Raw genomic sequence first — 10,416 nt, 5'->3', positions numbered from 1 at the left:
AGGCCGCACCGCCCAGTGCCGCGGGGCTCACGGCCACGCGGGGCCAACCCCCCCCCCCCGTCCTCCTCCCCTCCACCTCCCGTCACCCCCTCCTCCTCCACTCCCTGTCACCAATCCTCCGGCTCTCCCCCCCCTCACCTCTCTCACCAATACTTGAGCTGCTCCCCCCCCACCCCTCCTCTACCCCCCCCACCGCACCCGGCGTCTCCCTCACCTCCAGCGCTCTCCCTCCTGCTGCTGCTGCTGCTGCGAGCGCATCATCCACTTCTCCAGCTGCGCCAGGGAGCCGCGCTGCTGCTCGCTTTCCAGCGCCAGCACCGACGCCGCCCCGTAGCCAAACCTGTCCCGATTGAGCGCCGACAGGCCGCTGCTGCTGCCGGCAAGCCCCGTCCCGCCGTGCTGTGCCGCTGCAGCTGCAGCCGCGTCTGCTGCTGCTGCTGCGGCTGCTGCGTCTGCGTCTGCTGCTGCATGCTGCTGCTGCGGCTGCTGCTGCTGCTGCTGCGGCGCTGCTGCGGCGGCTGCGGCTGCTGCGGCTGCTGGCTGCTGCTGCTGCGGCTGCTGCTGTTGCTGCTGCTGCTGCGGCTGCTGCTGTTGCTGCTGCTGCGGCTGCTGCTGCTGCATCTGCTGCTGCTGCGGCTGCTGCTGCTGCGGCTGCTGCTGCTGCTGCGGCTGCTGCTGCTGCTGCGGCTGCTGCTGTGCTGCTGTTGCTGCGGCTGCTGCTGTTGCTGCTGCTGCTGCTGCTGCTGCGGCTGCTGCTGCTGCTGCTGCTGCTGCCGCGCTGCTGCGGGTTCGGGTGACGTAGAACCAAGCCGGACGTCGCCGCCGCTCCCGGCTGTAAGATGGCGGCGCCGGCGGTCGGGCGATCGACGGCCTCCGCCGACGGGTCGTCGGCGTCCGTGCCGGCCCGCGGGCGAGCCAGCCCTCCTCCTCCTGCTCCTCCTCCGTTGCTCGCCGGCCGCTGACGTTGGGAGGGAGGGAGGAGATCGCGTGAGAGAGCGCGTGAGTGAGTGAGTGGGTGAGTGAGTGGGTGAGTGAGTGAGTGGGTGAGTGAGTGGGTGAGCGCGTGAGTGAGTGAGTGGTGGTGAGTGCGTGAGTGAGTGAGTGAGTGGGTGAGTGAGTGAGTGAGTGGGTGAGTGAGTGGGTGAGTGAGTGAGCGCGTGAGTGAGTGTGTGAGTGAGTGAGTGAGCGCGTGAGTGAGTGAGTGAGTGAGCGCGTGAGTGAGTGAGTGGGTGAGTGAGTGAGTGGGTGAGTGAGTGAGTGAGTGGGTGAGTGAGTGAGTGGGTGAGTGAGTGAGTGAGTGAGTGAGTGGGTGAGTGAGTGAGTGAGTGGGTGGAGTGAGTGTGAGTGAGTGAGTGAGTGAGCGCGTGAGTGGTGAGCGCGTGAGTGAGTGAGTGGGAGAGTTAGTGAGTGGGTGAGTGAGTGAGTGGGTGAGTTAGTGAGTGAGTGAGTGGATGAGTGAGTGAGTGGGTGGCCGCTGACGTTGGGGGAGGGAGGAGATCGCGTGAGTGAGCGCGGTGGCTGGGAGATGTTGACTACCTCGCCTGGCACGCGGGAGGTCAATCCCGACTCTCTCTTCCCTGGGTCACGTGGATTCTTCTCCGGGTCCTTCGTTTTTTCCCCCTCCACATTTAGCATCGAAAACACGTTTTTTTGGGGGTGAGATCGTGTAAATATATAAACGTGTCGTTAAAACCCGCCACCACCCTACACAGCCAACTAGTGAGGGTTGTCACGTAAACAGAACGTGGCCAATTCGTCACCAGTGCAGCACTAGTGTCTAGTGTATAGTGTAGTGTATAGTAGTGTATAGTGTAGCGTATAGTAGTGTAGTGTATAGTAGTGTATAGTGTAGTGTATATAGTGTAGTGTATAGTATTGTATAGTGTAGTGTATAGTATTGTATAGTGTAGTGTATAGTGTAGTGTATAGTATTGTGTAGTGTATAGTAGTGTAGTGTATAGTGGAGTGTATAGTAGTGTATAGTGTATAGTAGTGTATAGTGTAGTGTATAGTGTAGTGTATAGTGTATAGTAGTGTATAGTGTATAGTAGTGCAGTGTATAGTGTAGTGTATAGTAGTGTATAGTGTAGTGTATAGTCGTGTATAGTGTAGTGTATTAGTACAGCACCATCGCTGGTGTGTTGGAGAGCCAAGCCACGACATCCACACTCTGAGCGCCGCGACGTTTCGCCAGTAATCACAACCAGCTTCATCAGGCGACAGCCACATTTGTGGCAAAGTCCTCCACCTGCTGCGTTCCTCACACAGAGGCGTCGCTTGGTGACCGCGCCTTGCGCAACGTGGAGGGACGGGGGGGTTACTGAGTCAACGTAAAAGCCTTCGCGTGAAACTGATGCCAATGTGGCGTTGACACCCACACCAGCCAATGGCCGAGGTTTGCCACCTACATCGATGGTTCAGGGTACACGGCTCGCGAGAAATGTCCACGTGACGACAAGCCCCTTCGTGTCGTGTGTGGCCACGCCGCTGCTTAGCTCGGTGGGGCCTTTGCCGGGACGAACAAATCAACATCTTGTCTCAGATGGGCAGGAGGTGCGAGACCCGATGGGGGGCGGTGCACACCCGACGGGCGGCTCGCGAGAGAGGAGACGGGAGAAGGCGGCACAGGCGGAGAACTCGCAGACGCCACAAAGACAAAGATCACCTGACCCCCCCCCCCCCCCCCCCGTGCAATCTCTAACAGGCTGTTGGGGTAAGCGCTGTTAGTGAACCTATGAATGCCTGACACACGCACAGACACACGCGCAGACACATGTACGCGTACAGACACACGCACACACATACATGCAGACACGCACACGTACAGACGCACGTGTACAGATGCACGCACACACATACATGCAGACACACACACACACACGCACAGACACACGCACACACACACATACATGCAGACACACGCACACGTACAGACACACACACGCACACACATACATGCAGACACACACGCTCACGTAGAGACACACACGCCCACACATACATGCAGACACACACGCACACATACAGACACACGCACACATACATGCAGACACACACACACACGTACAGACACATGCTCACGTACAGACACACACGCACACATACATGCAGACACACATGCACGTACAGACACACGCACACACATACATGCAGACACACACCCACACGTACAGACACACGCACACATACATGCAGACACACACGCACGAGGGGGAGGGGGCTGGAGGGGAGGAGGCGTCTCACCGCTGCGGGATCTCCGTCTGCAGCTGCGACGCCTGCACCATCGCCTCCATCCACACGCGCATCCCCTCCGGCGAGTCGGCGCCAAAGCAGTAGGTGCGCATGCCGGCGTGCCGCGCCTGCCACACGAGTCAAGCGGCGCCCCCCCCCCCCCCCCAGGAAAGGTCATTTATGAAAGTGCGCGGAGGGAGGGGGGGCAAAACGACGTCGCCACGGTGGGCAAACGACGCAGCGTGGCCTTGCGAGCAAAGCGCAACGGCGATCGTTAGAACGGTCAGGACGTGTGGTGGCGGGGGGGATCTATCCAGTGTTCTCAACGTCCACTTTGAGCGAAGCAGACGGCACGTGGCGATTACTGCGGTTAATACCGCACACACGCTAGACACGCCCCCCCGCTAGACACGCCCCCCGCGCCCAGCGTACCTTGAAGGCGAACTTGCGGTTGATTTTATCGTCGGCTTCCACGGGATTCACCTGGAAGCTGGGCAGGGAGATGCTGCCCAAGACACCCTCTCTTGTCGTCTGCGCTCCACCACGGCGGGGGGCCACGGGGGGGGGGGGAGGGCGGAGTCAGCGTGGGTGGGAGGGCGGGGGCGGAACGTCGGACGTCGAGGCGAGCGGGCCCGCCCACCCGAGACGACTCGGGGTGACGAGGTGGTAAGGGATCGGGTTGGAGAGGTCAGGGGTCAGAGTGCACCGCTCACCTTTGTAGTAGAACAGGCAGAAGTCGGACAGCACGAACCAACGCTTCTTCCACAGCCTCATCCCCGCGCTGTCCTGCGGTGCCGACAGCCACAAAGCCGCTGCCTTAGGTCGAGACTCCTCTACGCGAGTCTGTGGGTCTCTGTGTGGTGAGTCTGTGGGTCTCTGTGTGGTGAGTCTGGGTTTCTGTGGGGAGTCTGGGTCTGTGTGGTGAGTCTGGGTCTCTGTGTGGTGAGTCTGTGGGTCTCTGTGTGGTGAGTCTGTGGGTCTCTGTGTGGTGAGTCTGTGGGTCTCTGTGTGGTGAGTCTGCGGGTCTCTATGGTGAGTCTGTGGGTCTCTGTGTGGTGAGTCTGTGGGTCTCTATGTGAGTCTGTGGGTCTCTGTGTGAGTCTGTGGGTCTCTGTGTGGTGAGTCTGTGGGTCTCTGTGTGGTGAGTCTGTGGGTCTCTGTGTGATGAGTCTGTGGGTCTCTGTGTGGTGAGTCTGTGGGGCTCTATGAGAGTCTGTGGGTCTCTTGGTGGTGAGTCTGTGGGTCTCTGTTTGCGAGTCTGTGGGTCTCTGTGTGCGAGTCTGTGGGTCTCTGTGGTGAGTCTGTGGGTCTCTTGGTGGTGAGTCTGTGGGTCTCGTGTGATGAGTCTGTGGGTTTCTGTGTGGTGAATCTCTGTATGATGAGTCTGTGGGTCTCTGTGTGAGTCAGTGAATCCACCCCACCTGCTTGTGAAGCCAACCCCGGATCATGACGGGCGCGTTGGGGTTCCGCTGGATGGAGTGCGAGCGTTTGCCGAAGTTCTGCAGCTTCCTGGAGCCCTTGGCGTTCTGTGTCACACGCAGGAACGTTCCGTCACCACCACCACCACACGATCGCACGCGCACGTACACACACCTACACACACACCTACACACACACACACGTACGTACACACACACACACCTACACACACACCTACACACACACACACACGTACGTACACACACACACACCTACACACACACGCACACACGTACACACGCACACACACGTACCCACACACACGTACCCACACACACGTACCCACACACACGTACACACACACCTACACACACACCGTACACACATCCCTACACACAACCACACACGCCTACCACACACACGCGTACACACGCACACACGTACCCACACCACACACTTACACACGTACACACACACACACGTACACACACACACGTACCCACACACACGTACCCAAACACACACGTACACACACGTACACACACACGTACCCACACACACGTACCCACACACACGTACACACACACACGTACCCACACACACGTACCCACACACACGTACCCACACACGTACCCCACACACACGTACCCACACACATGTACCCACACACGTACCCACACACACATGTACCCACACACGTACCACACACACACATACCCACACACACGTACACACACACACATACCCACACACACGTACACACACACACACGTCCACACACACATGTACCCACACGTACCCACACACACACATACCCACACACACGTACACACACACACATACCACACACATGTACCCACACACGTACCCACACACACGTACCCACACACACACGTACCCACACACACATGTACCCACACACACGTACAACACACACATACCCACACACGTACCCACACACACACGTACCCACACACACATGTACCCACACACACGTACACACACACAGTACCCACACACACACGTACCCACACACACGTACACACACGTACCCACACACACGTACCCACACACACCTGAGGCACGGGGCTGGGGGGGGCCCCCCCCCGTCGTGCTCGCCCCCTGCCGGGTGGCCGGACATCGCGGTGGCGGTGGTGGAGCTCCTGCTGGACACGCTGAGTGGGCGCGCAGGCGCCGCGTCACAAGCCACCAGCACCAGCAGCGCCGCCTCCTCCTCCTCCCCTCTTTCTCCTTTCTCCGCCGCCTCCGCCCAGCGATGCTGCTGCTGCTGATGATGATAGATCTGTTGTTGCTGTGCGGCGGCAGCTGCTGCTGCTGCTGCTGTTGTTGTTGCTGTTGTTGCTGTTGGTTGTTGCGGTGGTTGTGACGATTCGGATATCCTGGGGGAGAAGTAGCGTGACACGGACGTCAGCAGAGACCACACCAAGTTGATGCCGCGTGACAGGGCGGCGGATGGGTGGGCAGCCAACGAGCAGTCGGCCGAGTGAGTGGATGGGTGAGTGAGCAGGTCGGTGGACGAGTGGATGAGTGGGTGAATGGGTGTATGGGTGGGTGAGTGAGTGGGTGAGTTGGTGGATGAGTGAGTGGGTGGGTGAGTGGATGAGTGGGTGGATGAGTGAATGAGTGGGTGGATGAGTGAGTGGATGAGTGAGTGGATGAGTGGGGGATGAGTGGGTGAACGAGTGGGTGGATGAGTGAGAGTGAACAAGTGGATGGGTGAGTGAATGAACGAGTGAGTGGATGAGTGAGGTGAACGAGTGGGTGAGAGTGAGTTAATGAGTGGGTGGATGAGTGAGTGAACGAGGGGTGAATAAGTGAGTGAATGAGTGGGTGGATGAGTGAGTGAACGAGTGGGTGGATGAGTGAGCGAATGAGTGGGTGGATGGGTGTATGGGTGGGTGTGTGGGTGAGTGGGTGGGTGAATGGGTGGATGGGTGAGTGAGCAGGTCGGTGGACGAGTGGGTGGGTGGGTGAGTGGATGACTGGGTGGATGAGTGAGTGAACCAGTGGGTGGACGAGTGAGTGGATGAGTGAGTGAACGAGTGGGTGGATGAGTGAGTGAACGAGTGGTTGGATGAGTGAGTGAACGAGTGGGTGGATGAGTGAGTGAACGAGTGGGTGGATGAGTGAGTGAACGAGTGGGTGGTGAGTGAGTGAACGAGTGGGTGGATGAGTGAGTGAACGAGTGGGTGGATGAGTGAGTGAACGAGTGGGGGATGAGTGAGTGAACGAGTGGGTGGATGAGTGAGTGAACGAGTGGGTGGATGAGTGAGTGAACGAGTGGGGGATGAGTGAGTGAACGAGTGGGTGGATGAGTGAGTGAACGAGTGGGTGGATGAGTGAGTGAACGAGTGGGTGGATGAGTGAGTGAACGAGTGGGTGATGCGTGAGTGAACGAGTGGGTGGATGAGTGAGTGAACGAGTGGGTGGATGAGTGAGTGAACGAGTGGGTGGATGAGTGAGTGAACGAGTGGGTGGATGAGTGAGTGAACGAGTGGGTGGATGAGTGAGTGAACGAGGGGTGGAGGAGTGATGGTGAACGAGTGGGTGGATGAGTGAGTGAACGAGTGGGTGGATGAGTGAGTGAACGAGTGGGTGGATGAGTGAGGTGATAGTGAACGAGTGGGTGGATGAGTGAGTGAACGAGGTGGGTGGATGAGTGAGTGAACGAGTGGGTGGATGAGTGAGTGACGAGTGGGGGATGAGTGAGTGAACGAGTGGGTGGATGGAGTGAGTGACGAGTGGGTGGATGAGTGAGTGAACGAGGGGGGATGAGTGAGTGAACGAGTGGGTGGATGAGTGAGTGACGAGTGGGTGGATGAGTGAGTGAACGAGGGGTGGATGAGTGAGTGAACGAGTGGGTGGATGAGTGAGTGAACGAGGGGTGGATGAGTGAGTGAACGAGGGGTGGATGAGTGAGTGAACGAGTGGGTGGATGAGTGAGTGAACGAGTGGGTGGATGAGTGAGTGAACGAGTGGTGGATGAGTGAGTGAACGAGGGGGGATGAGTGAGTGAACGAGTGGGTGAGGTGAGTGTGACGAGTAGTGGGTGGATGAGTGAGTGACGAGTGGGTGGATGAGTGATGTGAACGAGTGGGTGGATGAGTGAGTGAACGAGTGGGTGGATGAGGAGTGAACGAGTGGGTGGATGAGTGAGTGAACGAGTGGGTGGATGAGTGAGTGAACGAGTGGGTGGATGAGTGAGTGAACGAGTGGGTGGATGAGTGAGTGAACGAGTGGGTGGATGAGTGAGTGAACGAGTGGGTGGATGAGTGAGTGAACGAGTGGGTGGATGAGTGATGAACGAGTGGGTGGATGAGTGAGTGAACGAGTGGGTGGATGAGTGAGTGAACGAGTGGGTGGATGAGTGAGTGAACGAGTGGGTGGATGAGTGAGTGAACGAGTGGGTGGATGAGTGAGTGAACGAGTGGGTGGATGAGTGAGTGAACGAGTGGGTGGATGGTGAGTGAACGAGTGGGTGGATGAGTGAGTGAACGAGTGGGTGGATGATGTGAGTGAACGAGTGGGTGGATGAGTGAGTGAACGAGTGGGTGGATGAGTGAGTGGTGAACGAGTGGGTGGATGAGTGAGTGAACGAGTGGGTGGATGAGTGAGGTGAACGAGTGGGTGGATGAGTGAGTGAACGAGTGGGTGGATGAGTGAGTGAACGAGTGGGTGGATGAGTGAGTGAACGAGTGGGTGGATGAGTGAGTGAACGAGTGGGTGGATGAGAGGAGTGAACGAGTGGGTGGATGAGTGAGTGAACGAGTGGGTGGATGAGTGAGTGAACGTGGTGTGGATGAAGTGAGAACGAGTGGGTGGATGAGTGAGTGAACGAGTGGTGGATGAGTGAGTGAGTGTGAACGGTGGGGGGATGAGTGAGTGACGAGTGGGTGGATGAGTGAGTGAACGAGTGGGTGGATGAGTGAGAGTGAACGAGTGGGTGGATGAGTGAGTGAACGAGTGGGTGGATGAGTGAGTGAACGAGTGGGTGGATGAGTGAGTGAACGAGTGGGGTGGATGAGTGAGTGAACGAGTGGGTGGATGAGTGAGTGAACGAGTGGGTGGATGAGTGAGTGAACGAGTGGGTGGATGAGTGAGTGAACGAGTGGGTGGATGAGTGAGTGACGAGTGGGTGGATGAGTGAGTGAACGAGTGGGTGGATGAGTGAGGAACGAGTGGGTGGATGAGTGAGTGAACGAGTGGGTGGATGAGTGAGTGAACGAGTGGGTGGATGAGGGAGGAACGTGGGTGGATGAGTGAGTGAACGAGTGGGTGGATGAGTGAGTGAACGAGTGGGTGGATGAGTGAGTGAACGAGTGGGTGGATGAGTGAGTGAACGAGTGGGTGGATGAGTGAGTGAACGAGTGGGTGGATGATGAGTGAACGAGTGGTGGATGAGTGAGTGAACGAGTGGGTGGATGAGTGAGTGAACGAGTGGGTGGATGAGTGAGTGAACGAGTGGGTGGATGAGTGAGTGAACGAGTGGGTGGATGAGTGAGTGAACGAGTGGGTGGATGAGTGAGTGAACGAGTGGGGATGAGTGAGTGACGAGTGGGTGGATGAGTGAGTGAACGAGTGGGTGGATGAGTGAGTGAACGGGGGTGGATGAGTGAGTGAACGAGTGGGTGGATGAGTGAGTGAACGAGTGGTGGATGAGTGAGTGAACGAGTGGGTGGATGAGTGAGTGAACGAGTGGGTGGATGAGTGAGTGAACGAGTGGGTGGATGAGTGAGTGAACGAGTGGGTGGATGAGTGAGTGAACGAGTGGGTGGATGAGTGAGTGAACGAGTGGGTGGATGAGTGAGTGAACGAGGGGTGGATGAGTGAGTGAACGAGTGGGTGGATGAGTGAGTGAACGAGTGGGTGGATGAGTGAGTGAACGAGTGGGTGGATGAGTGAGTGAACGAGTGGGTGGATGAGTGAGTGAACGAGTGGGTGGATGAGTGAGTGAACGAGTGGGTGGATGAGTGAGTGAACGAGTGGGTGGATGAGTGAGTGAACGAGTGGGTGGAGAGTGAGTGAACGAGTGGGTGGATGAGTGAGTGAACGAGTGGGTGGATGAGTGATAGTGAACGAGGGGTGGATGAGTGAGTGAACGAGTGGGTGGATGAGTGAGTGAACGAGTGGGTGGATGAGTGAGTGAACGAGTGGGTGGATGAGTGAGTGAGCGAGTGGGTGGATGAGTGAGTGAGCGAGTGGGTGGATGAGTGAGTGAGCGAGTGGGTGGATGAGTGAGTGAGCGAGTGGGTGGATGAGTGAGTGAGCGAGTGGGTGGATGAGTGAGTGAGCGAGTGGGTGGATGAGTGAGTGAGCGAGTGGGTGGATGAGTGAGTGAGCGAGTGGGTGGATGAGTGAGTGAGCGAGTGGGTGGATGAGTGAGTGACGAGTGGGTGGATGAGTGAGTGAGCGAGTGGGTGGATGAGTGAGTGAACGAGTGGGTGGATGAGTGAGTGAGCGAGTGGGTGGATGAGTGAGTGACGAGTGGGTGAGTGAGTGGGTGAACGAGTGGCTGAGTGAGCGAGCGAGTGGGTGGATGAGTGAGCGAGTGGGTGGATGAGTGAGTGAGCGAGTGGGTGGATGAGTGAGTGAGCGAGTGGGTGGATGAGTGAGCGACGAGTGGGTGGATGAGTGAGCGAGCGAGTGGGTGGATGAGTGAGTGGCGAGTGGGTGGATGAGTGAGTGAGCGAGGGGTGGATGAGTGAGTGAGCGAGTGGGTGGATGAGTGAGTGACGAGTGGGTGGA

This window comes from Lethenteron reissneri, unplaced genomic scaffold, assembly GCF_015708825.2.
Source record: "Lethenteron reissneri isolate LAM-NWPU_2019-01 unplaced genomic scaffold, ASM1570882v1 scaffold_1371, whole genome shotgun sequence".
NCBI lineage: Eukaryota > Metazoa > Chordata > Hyperoartia > Petromyzontiformes > Petromyzontidae > Lethenteron > Lethenteron reissneri.
The sequence above is the reverse complement of the archived record's forward strand: the minus strand, read 5'-3'. Positions refer to the sequence as shown.